The sequence below is a fragment of the Phyllostomus discolor genome, chromosome 4 (assembly GCF_004126475.2).
Source record: "Phyllostomus discolor isolate MPI-MPIP mPhyDis1 chromosome 4, mPhyDis1.pri.v3, whole genome shotgun sequence".
NCBI lineage: Eukaryota > Metazoa > Chordata > Mammalia > Chiroptera > Phyllostomidae > Phyllostomus > Phyllostomus discolor.
In genome coordinates, this window is record NC_040906.2 from 106,793,082 (window position 1) to 106,809,312 (window position 16,231).

Here is a 16,231-nt window from a genome sequence, read left to right on the forward strand (position 1 = left end):
ACTAATCTCAGCATTTCTAACCAGAGGAAGGATAAATAAAGCCTGCGATTCTTAGAAACCGAATCTGTGACAGCAGTTAAAATTAATGTCACATGTTATCAAGACGGATTAAGTGTACGGACATATTTTTTTAAAGATTTTTATTTATTTATTTTTAGAGAGAGGGGAAGGGAAAGAGAAGAAGGGGGAGAGCAACATCAATATGTGGTTGTCTCTTACGAGCTCTACACCAGGGATATGGTCTGCAACGTAGGCATGTGCCCTGACTGGGAATTGAACCTGCAACCTTTTGGTTTGCAGGCCCATGCTCAATCCACTGAGCTACACCAGCCAGGGCCAAACATTATTGGTTGAAAAACATCGAGTTGCAGCAAGTCTCATACTATTTGTTAAAATGTGAAAACATGTAAAAATATAAATATTGTGTTATTTATACACACATACGTAGGTAAACATATTTAAATTCATGTGTGGGAGTGATACTTAATGTAGAGTGGCTACCTGTGGAGGGGGGAGGGGCCATGTGAGCAAGTGGGGAGAAGTCCCAAAGGACCTCAGCTATATGTGTAATGCTTTTTTTTCTTTAACAATGACCTAAAGCAGGATCAAATAAAGTGGGGATATTCTGTATATAGACACACATGTATGTAATGTACATATTTGTGTGTTATTCTTGCATGTGTATATATATTTAATGAAGGTATAACTGACATATAACATTACATTAGTTTCAGGTGTACAACATATAATTCAATATTTTTATGTGTTATGAAATGATCACTACAAGAAGCCTAGTTAGCATCCATTACCATACACAGTTACAATTTATTTCTTGTGATGAGGATTTTTAATTTCTACTTTCTTAGCAACTTTCCAATACGCGCACAGCAGTTAGTATGACCTGCAGTCGCCATGCTGTACATCACGCCCCAGGACTCCCTTCTCCTGCAGCTGGGAGTCTGTGCCCCCGACCCCTTCCCCTGTTACTCCCCCACCCCCAGTGTCCACCTCTGACAACTGCCGATCTGTTCTCAGTATCAGTGAGCTTGGTCTTCCATTTTTTTTTTTTTATTCCATATATAAGTCAGATCATATGGTATCTGTCTTTCTCTGTCTGACTTATTTCACTTAGCACCGTGTCTTCAAGGTCTATCCATGTTGTCACAAATGGTAAGATTTCTTTCCTTTTTGTGGCTTAGTTTTATACATATACATATATATCATGTTTTCTCATGAGTTATAACTCATACATATATAACTCATGAAATATATATATATTTCAGGTTTTCTTTAGTCATTCATCATTGGACACTTAGGTCATTTCCATCCTATGCATGTATTTTGAATGTCCTGCTGTTCGCCTAACATTTTATAACGGGCCTGACAATATGGTTTCTGCATAACATCCCCCCACAAGGATTATGTAATTTATGAACCCAATACCTAGTGATTTTATATGTATAGTTTTCTATTTTTTTCACACTGTAGTGACTGTCCTCATACAAATTATTTCCTCAGGGCAGAAAATTGGGATTGCTGAGTTAAATATTGGAGCTATTTTTAAAGTTCTTGATAATTATTAGTGAGAGTGTTACAACTCTTTGGGTTGTAAGCAGCAAGAAACTAGTTCAAACTGGCTTAAGTGAGAAGGCGCATGTGTTGGCTTATGTTGCTGAGAAGGCCAAGGAAGGAAGGAAGCCTTCAGGGGTGACCCAATGTCCTCGGGGATCTGCCTGACCCCTGGTCCCCTTCTCTCCATCCCTCACCTCTGCTTTCCTCCAAGCCAGCTCGATCACAGGCAGGCCCTCTCCTCATGGCACAAGGCGGCTACCTGGCAGGTCTAGGCTCCCATTGTTTATACTCATTTCTGAGGGCTGCTGTAACAAACCACAACAAATTTGGCAGCTTCAACAAGAGCATCTTTCACAGTGCTGGAGGCCAGAAGTCTGAAGGCAAGCTGTCAACAGGGCCATGCTCCCTCCCTCCAGAAGCTCTTGAAAAAATTCATTTCTTGCCTCTCCCAGCTTCTGGTGACTGTCAGCATTTCTTGGCTTGCAGTGGCATCTCCTTCTGCCTGGTTTTCATGTTGCCTTCTCTGTGTGTTTCATCTCTATCGTAAGGATACTGGTGATGACATTTAGGGCCCACCCCGATAATCCAGGATAAGCTTCTCCTCTCAAGATTCTTAACTTAATCACATCTTTTCTTGGCATATAGAGTAATACTCTTTAAAAAAAAGGTTTCAATAGAATTTCCTTGCACAACCAAAAGAAGGACAACAAAAAATTCAAAAACAAAATATAACCAGAACTGCCAGAATATCAAACCTTATAGAAGTTCGACAACCAGGGAGTTAAAGCAGAAACATTCATCCAGACCAGTAGGAGGGGCAGAGAAACACAGCTGGGGTAGAGAGGACTTGTGGTAAGGCAGTGGCTGGAGTACTGGGTGGTTCCACATTTGTGTGCAGATAAACCAGGAGGAACAACTGGGAAGTGAGACAGACTGCACAACCCAGGGTTCTAGCATGGGGAAATAAAGCCTCAAAATCTCTGACTGTAAAAATCTGTGGGAATCACAGCAGCAAGAGAAACTTGCAGCCTCACAGGAGAGTTTGCTGGAGAGACCCACAGGGTCTTAGAATGTACACAAACCCACCCACCCTGAAATCAGCATCAGAAAAGCCCAATTATTTGTGCATAGTGGAGGAAGCGACTGAAAGCCAGTGGACAGCCAAGCAAGTGGTATTGTTCCCTCTTGGACTCCTCCCCACAGACAGTGCCACAGTGAAGCCACGTGGGTTGCCCTGCCCTGGCAAATACCTAAGTCTCCGCCCCTTACTACATAACAGGCCCACTGAGACCAAAAATATATGGCCCAAATGAAAGAACAGATCAAAGCCACAAAAGTAGAACTAAGTGATGAAGAGATAGACAGATTACCAGATGCAGAGTTCAAAACACTGGTAATCAGGATGCTCACAGAATTGGTCGAGTATGGTCACAAAATAGAGAAAGAAGTGAAAGCTATGAAAAGTGAGATAAAGAAAAATGTATCAGGAACCAATTGTGAAAGGAAGGAAACTGGGACTCAAGTCAATGGTGTGGAGCACAAGGAAGAGATAAACATTCAACCAGAACAAAATGAAGAAATAAAAATTAAAAAAAAATGAGGGGAGGCTTGGGGACCTCTGGGGCAACTTTAAATGTTCCAACATTTTGGGGTACCTTTGGGTTACCTATGATCCGAATCATAGGGGTACCAGAAGGAAAAGAGGAAGAGCAAGAAATTTAAAGCTTATTTGAAAAAACAATGAAGGGGAACTTCCCTAATATGTCAAAGGAAATAGACGTCCAGGACATCCAGGAAGCTCAGAGAGTCATCCTAAGGAAGTTGGACCCAAGGAAGCACACACCAAGGCACACCACCCAAGGCATATTACCCAAGTTTAAAGATAAGAAGAGATTCTTAAAAGCAGCAAGAGAAAAGGAGACAGTTACCTATAAAGGAGTGCCCATAAGACTATCCGCTGATTTCTCAAAAGAAACCTTGCAGACAAGAAGGGGCTGGAAAGAAGTATTCAAAATCATGAAAGGCCAGGACATACATCCAAGATTGCTCTATCCAGCAAAGCTATCTTTTAGAATGGGAAGGGAGATAACGTGCTTCCTAGATAAGGTCAAGTTAAAGGAGTTCATCATCACCAAACCCTTATTATATGAAATGCTACAGGGACTTATCTGAGAAAAAGAAGAAGATCAAACTATGAACAGTAAAATGACAACAAACTCACAACCATCAACAACTGAATCTACATTAAAAAAACAAACAACAAAACCCCAAACAAAAACAAACTAAGCAAACAACAAGAACAGGAAGAGAATCACAGCAATGAAGATCACATAGAGGGTTATAGGTGGGGAGGGGAAGGGTGAGAATGAGGGAATAAAAAGCATAAATGGTAGGTACAAAATAGACAGGGAGAGGTTAAGAATAGCATGGGAAATGGAGAAGCCAAAGAACGTATATGTATGACCCATGGACATGAACTAAGCAGTGGGGGCAGTTGCGTATGATGGTGGGAGGGGGAGTGCAGGGTAGAAGGGAATAAAGGGGAGAAAAAAATGGGACAACTGTAATAGCATAATCAATAAAAATATATTTTCAATAAACTAATGATAGTTTTCACTTTCTGATTTTTTTTTTACTTTAAAGATTTTATTTATTTATTTTTAGAGAAAGGGGAAGGCAAGGAGAAAGAGAGGGAGAGAAACACCCATGTGTGGCTGCCTCCCACTCATCCCCAACCAGGAACCTGGCCTGCGACCCAGTCATGTGCCCTGACTGGGAATCAAACTAGTGACCCCTTGGTTTACAGACCAGTGCTCAATCCACTGAGCCATGCCAGCCAGGCCAATACAATATATTTAAAAAAAGGTTTCAAGTTCAACAGCCACTCTCTTCAGATTCAAAAAACAATGATAATTCAACTCAGTACAGAAGTTTATGTGCAAAGTTACGAGAAACTGGACATCATACAAAAAGTTAGATTGAAGATGTTTCTGTGGTTTTATTTTTTGTGTTTTTTGTTATGAGGGTGTGGCTCTTCCTTGGTTGCATGAATGCAGCAAGGAAATGGTTATCCTGATGAAATATTAACAACCAAACCCACAGTAAAAATGGACAAATTCTAAAAATTACAAATAGTACAATTACCAAAAAATGTCTGTCACTGCTACTCCCCCTCCAGATTTTTGTTTTTAAACTTTTTAAAAGAGTTTTTAATTTTTTTTTAAACACTGAAAGGTGGACAGTGAAACAGCTCCTGGAAGAATGCACAGCCAACCGCACGAGGGTGTGGGAAGCTGAGGGGGTACAGTAGGGTTGGGACGGTGGACAGGAAGGGATCTCCCCCTCAATCACTGTAGCTTCACTGTATAACCAAGGAGGGGGTCTTTAGTCAAAAAGGAAGAAGGTAAAAAGAGGAGGAAGAGGGAGGAGATGGGGGGAGAAAGAGAAAATAAAGCATTGTTATTGGCGGTTTGAAGATAGAGAGAAATGCCCAGCCCTGTGGGGGAAGAAGCCCCTCAGAGAGGAGGCAGTGGGCTGGAGGGCGGTGGTCCTGGGTTGACCACAGGGCCCCTGGGGGCAGATGAGGGGCCAGGTGGGCACCGGAGGGGGAAGCCAGCAGGGGCCTCGGAGGCTCACTGGTTCCTGCGTGCTCATACCCCCATGTAGTTACTGCGGTATGGTGGCCATCAGCCCGGGTTCCAAGAGAACTGGTTCCTGCTGGTACTGGTTACAGCGGCTGAGGGCAGGTCTGTGTGGTGGGATGCGGGGGCTAGGGTGCAGCCACGGCAGCTGCCACAGCTGTGGGCAGGTGGTGGAGGTGGAGGTGGCGGGGCTGTACAACCCTGGCTGTAAGTGGGAGGTGGTGGTCTGTCATGGCCCCTGGAGGGTTCCTAGCAGGGCTGTTGCTGGGTGGTGTTGTCTGTGGCATGGTGGCTGCTGCTGGGAAGCCCAGCTGTAACTGCCTGGGTTGTGGAGGTTGTTATCCCAGCCATTGTTACCTCAAAGGTTCTAGCCATAGTCCCTCCCCCACCCCATGGTTGAAACCTCCTCAGTAGTTGTCTCCTCTTCCTCTGCCTCCTTCTCCATCCTGGAAACCTCCGGGGTCAGGGGGCTCAGTTATCTTAGCACTAGAAACTGTCGACACCCCCGTGTCCCTGACTGCACCCTTGGTTGTTAAAGCACGTTTCTGGGGGTGGCCCAGCCTTGCGGCCTTCCTTGCTGCATTGCCTGACCAGCGTGTCTTCCTCCTCCAGCTGCAGCTCAGTGAACAGCACCTTACCCAGGAAGCTCCCCCCATCTGGCAACGTGAAGTTGGCCTTCGTTTCCAAGACCTCGATGTCTGGGTGGGGCATCCTTCCATTCCTCGTTGGTTCACTTTACTGTTCAGTCTTTTAGATCCTCATCAGTGGGACAAATGACAATAGCTTTGGCTGGAAGCCTTCGAATGGTCTCATTTTTTATCACTTGGCCGACCTATGAACATCGGTCTCTTCTACGCTATAGTTGCGTTTCTTGTGGGCGCTGATTTGGTTGAGACACCGGGTGGCCCGCCGGATCAGGTTATCCGGGTGCTGGCACAGGCCCTGCACCTGTGAGTATCTGTGGTGGCACTGGTACCCATGATGTCGAACTTCTTGCAGGGGTTGCAGGCTGCATGTTTGATGGCCCACGTGGTCAGAATCTCACACTCCACCTTGGTCTTGGTCCAATGTGCCCCAGACCTGCTCACTCAGAAGAAGGTACTGGATGAAGGGAAAGCCAGGGAAGATGGACAGTAGGACTCTGCTCTCTGCCCAAAATCGAACATCATTGCACATTTCTTCACCAGGACATGAAGGCAGAAGTCCTGCACCCCCCAAGGCTTCCTTTTGAATTTGGAAAGTAATGTCCATCCACTTCCCATTCTTGATGAAGGGAAGTTCCATGTCATTTCCACATTTGAAGTCCGCAAAGCGGCCAGTCACATCATTTCTGCAAACTTGTCTTCGTGGCGCTTAAACCAACCATTGGGGGACTTCTACCCAGTGCCTCCACAGCCCCTGAAGACAGGCTCTGGGCCTGGCTGGGTGCTGTGGGGGTCAAGGGGCCAGCCGGTGCAGATGGCATGTGAGTCAGGCTCCATGGATGGGAGGTGCTGCGTGGAGATTTCCTCATTACCTTCACCTCAAACACACACCCCCCTTCTAGCCCCATGGCCGGCATGGGCTCCTGACCACAGGTGTGCAAAGCTCTCGATGGTAAGTGTGTGGCCATGACTCTGGTTTCTGGTCACCTTGAAGAGTAGGTTGAAGTTACATGTGTTGAAGGCAACAAGGGTGTCATCTTCAGGTGGGAGGAAGCTGGTGGGTGCTTTTGTTTCATCCCTGTCTTCGCTCCCGCAGGGCAAGAGGCCTGTGGCTGCTCCATTCCCAGTGGTCTCCTGACTCGTTCCCTTGTTTGCTGACCTGGGTCTCACAGAATTGGTTCTGCCTGATGATACTGTCCATGACATCTCCTTGCTTGGGTTTGTTGTCACCCTCGTCCTCCAGTGTGGCCTGCAGCCACTCAGCAAGCTCAGCCTCAAGGCCGTGAGTGTCCAGGCCACAGCACCGCAGCTGCTCCGAAGTTCCTGCACCTCCAGACGGTGCACACCCGTGGTCTGGCCTCCTGGGGCTCTGTACCCCTTAAGCCTTTTATACCAGGAGGCAAAGGGTGAATGGGGGACAGCTCCCATTCAATGGCACTGGCCATTCACTCTTTTTGTCTTGTATTTAACCATTTAAAACATTCTCACTCAAGGACATGCTTATTGATTTTAGAGAGAGGGGAAGGGAGGGAGAAAGAAAGGGAGAGAAATATTCATGTAAGAAAGAAACATTGATCAGTTGCCTCTCATACATGCCCAAACAAGGGATGGAACCTGCAACCCAGGCATGTGCCCTGACCAGGAAATCGAACCTAGCACCTTTCAGTATAGGATGACACTCTTACCAACTGAGTCACACTGGCCAGGGCTCTTTTTTTCCCATCACCGTTTATTCCCCCTATCCCCTCCTCTACCTCCACCCACCCCTCTTCCCCCACAATCACCACACTGTTGTCCTTGTCCATGAGTTCTTTTTCTTTTTCACTCAGTCCTTCCACCCCACCCCCACAGCTGTCAGCCTGCTCTCTGTCTATGAGTCTGTCTCTATTTTGCCTGTTCGTTCAGTTTGTTCATTAGATTCCACATGTCAGTGAGATCATATGGTAATTGCTTTTCTCTGACTGAATTATTTTACTTAGCATAATGTTCTTCAGGTCCACCCATGCTGTTAAACAGGGTAAAATTTCCTTCTTTTTTACAGATGAGTAATATTCCATTCTATAACTATACCACCAATTTTTTTATTCATTCATCTACTGATGGACACTTGGGCTGCCTCCAGATCTTGGCGATTGTAAATAATGCTGCAGTGAACACAGGGTGCAGATATTCTTTCAAACTAGTGTTTGGGTTTCTTCAGATAAATTCCCGGATGTGGAATATTACTGAAGAAAGTGGGGTCGGCTGCTTGCCACTGAACACAGGCATAAGACAGAGGTTGAGTGGGGAGGAAATAAGTCTTCTCTTTATTCAAATGTTGTACAATTTGGAGAAATGGGGGACTCCCCGGCTCCAAGTTCCCATCTTCTGCTAAACACAGAAAAACCCATTTGTTCCCCAAAAGACTGAAACTCAAAACCATGCTCAGAAACCCCACTCCATCCTTATCTGTCCTTCAGAGACCCAGGCTGCTAGGTAGATGGCTGTCTGGGTTCAGGCCCCCTGGAGTCTGTGTGCGTGGCCCTCGCTGCCATTTCCACACTGAAGCTTCCTGTGCAAGGGGCCCAGTGCTGCTGCCAACACTGCAGCTGGCTCTGTGTGTGGGGCCCAGTGCCTGTCACCCAGCCACATAGCTTCCAGGGCCTGCTGGGCCCTGCGACCACTCTGGCCTGCCCTCCCTCTGTTTTTAAATCTCCTAACCCAATTTTCCATATGCTCCAGAAGGGTTCAGCTCCCTAGCCAATCCTGTTCTTCACCCAGGCTAGATTGACAAGTCAGCACTTCCCCCTCCCACCACAGTAATTTCTATGGTACCCATGCCACTGTGACCTCTGGTTTCCCCTTCAGTCATGAACTGGAAGGGGTTAGGAGGGCTTTTCCTTTTGTCCATCTCTCTCTAGACTTGTGCAGACTCTGTACAAAGCCTCCTCCTGTCACATCTCTGCCTGGTGCAGGAATCTATCATCACACGCCTTGGCTAGGTTGGTTACCTAGGGAACGCAGCCTCTCCTGTGCAGCCTCAGGGGTTTCCTGTGTCCCTGCCCTCACTCTGGACACCACACTAGTATTAGAATTGTTGGATCATAAGGCAGTTACATTTTTAATTTTTTGAGGTATCTTCATACTGCTTTCCACACTGGCTGCACCAGTCTGCATTCCCACCAACAGTGCGTGAGGGTTTCTTTTTCTCCACATCTTCACTAACACTTACTATTTGTTGATTTATCAATAGCAGCCATTCTGACAGGTGTGAGGTGATATCTCATTGTGGTTTTAATTTGCATTTCTCTGATGATTAGTGATGTTGAACATCTTTTCATGTGTCTATTGACCATCAGAATATCCTCTTTGGAGAAGTGTCTATTCAGGTCCTTTGCCTATATTTTAATTGGATTGTTTTTGTTTTGCTTTGTTTTGACTTTTGTCATTTCTTTTAAAAAGATTTTACTTATTTATTTTTAGAGAGAGCAGAAAGGGGGAAGGAAGAGAAGGAGAGAATCATCTATGTGAGAGAGAAACATTGACTGGTTGCCTCTCATATGTGCCCCACTCAGGGACTGAACCCACACCCCAGGAATGTGCCCTGACTGGCAGTCGAACTGGTGACCTTTTGCTCTGTGGGATGACCAACTGAGCCACACTGGTCAGGGCTATAAGCTCTTTAAAAACTTCAGACATTAAACCCTTATCGGATGTATCAGCAAATATGTTCTCCCATTCATATTGATGAATATGGGAGATGGTTCCCCATATTCATCAATTGTGGGTTGTTGATGGTTTCCTTTGCTGTGCAAAAACTTTTAGTTTGAGGTAGTCTCATTTGTTTATTTTTTCTTTTGTTTTCCTTGTCTGAGGAGACATATAAGAAAAAATATTGCTACAAGAAATGTTTGAGATATTACTGCTGATGTTTTATTTTAAGATTTTTATGGTTTTGAGTCTGACATTTAAGTATTTAATCCATTTTGAGTTTATTCTTGTGTATGGTGTAAAAAAGTGGTGTAGTTTCATTTTTTGCATGTATCTGTCCAATTTTCCCAACACCATTTATCGAATAGAATATCTTTAGCCCATTTTTGGTTTTGCCTCCTTTGTCAAATATTAATTGACTATAAATGTGTGGGTTTACTTCTGGGCTCTCTATTCTGTTCCATTAATATGTATGTCTGTTTTTATGCCAGTACCATGCTGTTTTGGTTACTGTGGCCTTGTAGTATACTTTGATATCAGGTAACATGATCCCTCCAACTATGTTCTTCTTTCTCAAGACTTCCAAGGCTATTTGGAGTGTTTGCGGTTTAATATACATTTTTGGAATATTTGTTATAGTTCTGTGAAATATGGCACTAGTATTTTTGATAGAAATTGCATTGAATTTATACATTGCTTGGGTAGTATGGACATTTTAATGATGTTAATTCTTCCTATCCATGAGCATAGTATGTGCTTCCACTTATTTGTATCTTCTTCAGTTTCTTCAGTGTCTTTTCAGGTACAAGTCTTTTATATCCTCAGTTAAATTTATTCCTAGATATTTTATTATTTCTGAAGCAATTGTGAAAGAATTTTTCTTAGTTTCCCTTTCTTTTTTTATTTTTAATTTTTTTATCCTCACCCAAAGACATGCTTATTGATTTTAGAGAGAGGGTAAGGGAGGGAGAGAGAGGGGAAACACTGATGTGAGAGAGAAACATCGATTGGTTGCCACTTCTACACACCCCAACCAGGGACCTCTCATACACACCTCTACCAGGGACCAAACCTGCAACCTAGGCATGTGCTGTGACTGGGAATCAAACCCATGACCTTTCAGTTTACAGCACAATGCCCTAACAAAGTGAACCACACCTGTCAGGGTATTTTCCCTTTCAAACAGTTCATTATTGATGTTGTCCTATTAGTGCTTGGAATCAACCCTTGGGCTGGCTGACTACAAGGCCCAACCCCCGCTACAGTATGCAAGCTGCTGTGTAGACGCTGATCACACAAAGCAGAATTTGCCTCAATAGCGTTTGGTGCCTGCTGAGATCTCCCTTTGCATATGCTGCTTTTGAAGCTTATTGGCTCCTACTCTGCTGTTGTCTGAAGCTGGCCACTGGATGTGTTGGTTCTGGGCATCTTGGGAGGGACTCTGGTGCAGGTGCAGACCAATGTCAGACACTGCCTGTGACTGGCAAGCTGTTTGGAGCTATCAGTGATCTACAGTTTGTGGCTGCCTCTGCTGGGCCTGGGTGCATGTGGAAAGGACCAAACTGTGCACCAAGGTAGGCTTTTACCACCACTAGGCCTGGGGATAGGTCATCAAAAGTCCAAAGCACCCAGACATCTGCCTCTACTTACCTCCACCTGCTGGCTGATGTTTGGGCTCAGCCACTGATAGAAGTTCCGCCTATACTCCTCAGTAGGAAATAAGTTCCACAGGGTGGGGCAAGAGGGATCCAGAGGGTGGGGATATTGCTTTCCCCCAAGCTGATGTTTCATGCAAGGGAGTGGTCCACCCAAGGAAGATGGCTTCTGTGGTATGGAGGAATGGCTTAGTACCAAGATCCAGGCAGCTGACACTTCAGCTCTCTCCCCAGAGCCACAAATCCCAGATTCTCCTCACGTGACTGTAGTTCACTCTGCCCTCTCTCCACCAGAGCCCAGGGTGAGTTGCTGAAGGAAATTTTGTGCGTTGGCCATTTAAGAGTTTGCCTGTGTCTCTAGTGGTCTCTCCCTGGCAGACAGAAGCCCCACTGCTTTTCACAGCCAGATATTATGTGGGAGCCTCTTCCCAGCTTTGATGCACTGGGCTGGGGAGCCCAGCTGCGGTTTGGCCTGGCAGCTAAGATATTCCTCCAGAACCTCAGCCACTGCCCGTGGGAGCGAGGTCAACCCTCTCGTGCCTCCTCATTGCCTGCCAGTCTCAATGTGGCTTCTTCCATAAATTCTTGGTTATAAGGCTTCTCTTCAGCTAGTATTCATTTCGTTATTCAGGACGATTCTATAGTTTAGCTGTAATTTCAATTTTGTCCTGGGAGTAGGTTAGTGCAGCTTCCACCTACTCCGCCCCCACTTGGATCTCTCCTAAACATTTTCTTACATCAACCAGGCTCCCCACCCTCACTGAATGCTTGTGTGTACAGAGTGCTCAACTCGGATCCTGCTCCCAGCCACTCTTTTTAGAAAGAGTATAATTGGGACAGCTACTTTATTTTAAAATTCAATTTATTTTTAATTATAATTGATGTGCAGTATTATATTATATTACTTTCAGATATATAATATAGTGATTCAACTTATATACTTTACAAAGTGATCATCACAATAGTCTAATAATTATTCATCACTGTACATGGTTATTACAATATCATTGACTATATTCCCTATGTTGTACTTTATAAACCCATGACTTATTTTATTTATTTATTAATTCAATTTTTAATTTTTTTAAGAGAGAAGGGAAGCAAGGGAGAAGGAAAGGGAGAGAAACATTGATGTGAGAGAGAAACATCGATTGGCTGCCTTCTGTATGCACCCTAGCTGGAACTAAACCTGCAGCCCAGTCACGCACCCTGACTGGGAATTGAACTGGTAACCTTGTGCTTTGCGGAACAATGCCCAACCAACTGAGCCACACTAGCTGGGGGCCCACGACTTATTTTATAATGACAGTTTGTCGTTAACCCCTTCTTCTTTTCCACCCCTTTCCTACTGCTTCCTTCTGGTGACCGTTAATTTCTTCTCTGTATCTATGAGTTTGTTTCTGTTTCATTTTGTTTGTTTTGATTTTTAGATTTTACATATAATATCAATCACATGCTATTTGCCTTTCTTTGCCTGATTTACTTCCCTTAACATAATATTCTCCATCCATGTTGTTTCAAATGGCAAGATTTACTTTTTTATGTCTGAGTAATATTCCATTGTATATATGTATCACAGCTTCCTTATCTATTCATCTACTGATGGGTACCAAGGCTGACTGCCCATATTGGCTATTGTAAATAATGCTGCAATGAACATGCTGATGTATATAAATCAGTGTTTTCATTTTCTTTTCATTTTTTTTAAAAACCCTCACTCAAAGACACTTTCACTTTTTAGAGAAAGGAGAAGGGAGAGAGGAAGGGAGAGAAACATCGACACGAGAGGGAAGCATTGATTGGTTGTCTCTGATATGTGCCCGGATGGGGGATCACACACACCCAGACCAGGAATAGGGCCCACAACCCAGGCATGTGCCCTGACTGGGAATTGAACCCACAACCTTTCAGTTATGGGATGAGGCTCCAACCAACTGAGCCATCCTGGTCAGGGCCAATATTTTCCTTTACTTTGAATAAATACCCAGACGTGGAATTGCTGGGTCTTTATGGTAGTTTCATTTTTAATTTCTTGAGGACTCTTCATACTGTTTCCCACAGTGGCTGCAATACAATTTACATTCCCACCAACAGTGCACGAGGGTTTCCTTTTCTTTTCTTCATGTGGACATTTCTTCATTGCTTTTAGAGACAGAGGAATTGGTGGGGGAGAAAGAGAGACAGACAGACAGACAGACAGGGAGAGAAAGAGAGAGAAACATTGATTGGTTGCCTTCTCATATGTGTCCTCACCGGAAACCAAACCCATGATCTTTTGATCCATGGGGCAACACCCCAATCAACTTAGCCACACCATTCAGTTCAGAGCTTCCTTTTTCTCTACAACCTCTCCAACGCTTGCTATTGCCTTTTGATAATACCCATTCTGACAGGTGTGGGGTGATGTCTCGTTGTTGTTTTGATTTGCATTTCCCTGGTGATGGTAATGTTGAGTATATTTTCCATGTATCTGTTGGCTATCTATGTATCTTCTTTGGAAAAAAATGTTTATTCAGTTCTTCTGCCCATTTTTAAACTAGATTGTTTTTTCAATGTTGAGTTGTATGAATTCTTTATATATTTTGGATATTAAGCTAGTATTAGAAGTATCACTGAGAACTTTCTTTTCCCATTCAGTAGGTTGCTTTTTCATCTTGTTGATGGTTTCCTTCAATGTGCAAAAGCTTTTTAGTTTGATGAAGTCCCATCTTTTTGTTGTTATTGTTATTGCTTTTGTTGCCTCTGCCCAAGGAGACATATCCAAAAAAATATTGCTATGATTAATATCAGAGAATTTACTCTCTATGTTTTCTCCTAGGAGTTTTTATGCTGTCAGATCTTACATTTAAGTCTTTAATTAATTTTGAGTTTATGTTTCTATATGGTGTAAGAAAATGGTCTAGTTTCATTTTTTGCATGTATCTGTCACATTTTCTCAACACCACTTATTGAAGAGACTGTATTTTCAACATTGTATTTTTTTAAAGATTTTATTTATTTATTTTTAGAGAGGGAAGGGAGAGAGAGAGAGAGAGAGAGAGGAACATCAATGTGCGGTTGCTGGGGGTCATGGCCTGCAACCCAGGCATGTACCCTGACTGGGAATGGAACCTGCGACACTTTGGTTCGCAGCCTGCTCTCAATCCACTGAGCTATGCCAGCCAGGGCTATATTTTCTTGCCTTCTTTGTTGTAGATTAATTGACCTTATAAATGTGGGTTTATTTCTTGGCTGTCTACTCTGCTCCATTGATTTGTTTCTGTTTTTGTGCCAGTACCATATTGCTTTGATTAGTATAGTTTTATAGTATAGTCTGAAATCAGGGAGTATGATACCTCCAACTTTGTTCATTTTTCTCAAGATTCCTTTGGCTATTTGGAATCTTCTGTGGTTCCATATAAATTTTAGGATAGTTTGTTCTAGTTCTGTAAAAAATGTCATTGGTATTTTAATAGGGATTGCATTGAATCTGTATATTCCTTTGGATAGTATGGACACTTTGACAATGATAATTCTTCCTATTCATGAACATGGTATATCCTGCCATTTACTTGTGTCTTGTTCAATTTTTTCATCAATGTCTTGTAGTTTTCTGAGTATAGGTCTTTTATTTCCTTGGTTAAATTTATTCCTAGTATTTTATTCTTTTTAATGCAGTTGTAAATAGGATTGTTTTCCTAATTTTTCTTTCTGATAGTTTGTTATTTGTGTATAGAAACACAACAGATTTCTGAATATTAATTTTGTATCTACAACTTTAAGAAACTCACTTATTAGTTCTAATAGCTTTTTGGTGGAGTATTTAGGATTTTCTTATATACAGTATTATGTCATCTGCAAATAGTGACAATTTTACTTCTTTCTTTCTTATTTGGACACCTCTTATTTCTTTTTCTTGTCTGCATACTGTGGCTAAGACTTTCAAACTTTGTCGAATAACAGTGGTGAGAGTGGGCATTCTTGTCTTGTTCCTGATCTCAGAGAAGAAGCTTTCAGCTTTTCACCATTAAGTGTGTTTTACCTGTGGTTTTGCCATATTTGGCCTTTATTATGTTGAGGTATGTCCCCTCTATGCCCACTTTGCTGAGAGGGTTTTCTTTTAGTCATAAATGATGCTGGGTTTTGTCAAATGCTTTTTCTACATCTATTGATAAGATCATATTGATAAGATCATTTACTCTTCATTTTGTTTATGTGGTGTAGCACATTAATTGATTTGCAGATATTGAACCAACCTTGCATTCCAGGAATAAATCCCACTTAATCACAATGTATGATATTTTTAATATATTGCTGAATTTGGATTGCTAATATTTTGTTAAGGACTTTTGCATCTATGTTCACCTGGGATGTGGGCCTGTAATCTCCTCCTCCTTCTGCTTCCCCTTCCCCTTCTCCATTTTCCTTTTCATTCCCCCTTCCCTTCCCCTTTTCTTTCTCCTTCTCCTTCTTTCTTCTGGTAGTATCTTTGTCTGGGTTTGATATCAGGGTAATACTGGTCTCATAAAATGAGTTTAGAAGCTTTAATTTCTCTTCAATTTTTTGAAATAGCTTGGGAAGGATTGCTACTGATTCTTCTTTGAATGCTTGGTAGAATTGACCTGTGAAGCCATCTGGCCCTGTACTTTTGTTTGTTGGGAGTTTTTTTCCCCCCATTCAATTTTTTTGGTAGTAATCAGTCTTCAGATTCTGTTTCTTCATCATTCAGTCTTGGAAGATTATATGTTTCTAGGAATTTATTCATTTCTCCTAGGTTATCCAATTTGTTGGCATAATTGTTCATAATATTTTCTTATAATCTTTTATTTCTGTGGTGGATGTACTCTTTTATTTCTGATTTTACTTCTCCTTTTTATTTCTGATTTTATTTATCTGTTGTTTTTTTTTTTTTAAATTTACTCTCTCTTTTTTTCTTCATGAGTCTGGCTAAAGTTTTATCTATTTTGTTTATCTTTTCAAAGAAACACCTCCTAGTTTCATTTATCTTTTCTATCATACTTTTAGTTTTCACTACATTTATTTCTGTTCT

General features: G+C 42.7%; 1 pseudogene; it reads right to left on the reverse strand.

The window, feature by feature from the left end:
• Window positions 1-5,442: 5,442 nt before the first annotated feature.
• LOC114494930 lies at window positions 5,443-7,302 on the reverse strand (annotated as a pseudogene).
• Between the last annotated feature and the right edge of the window lie 8,929 nt (window positions 7,303-16,231).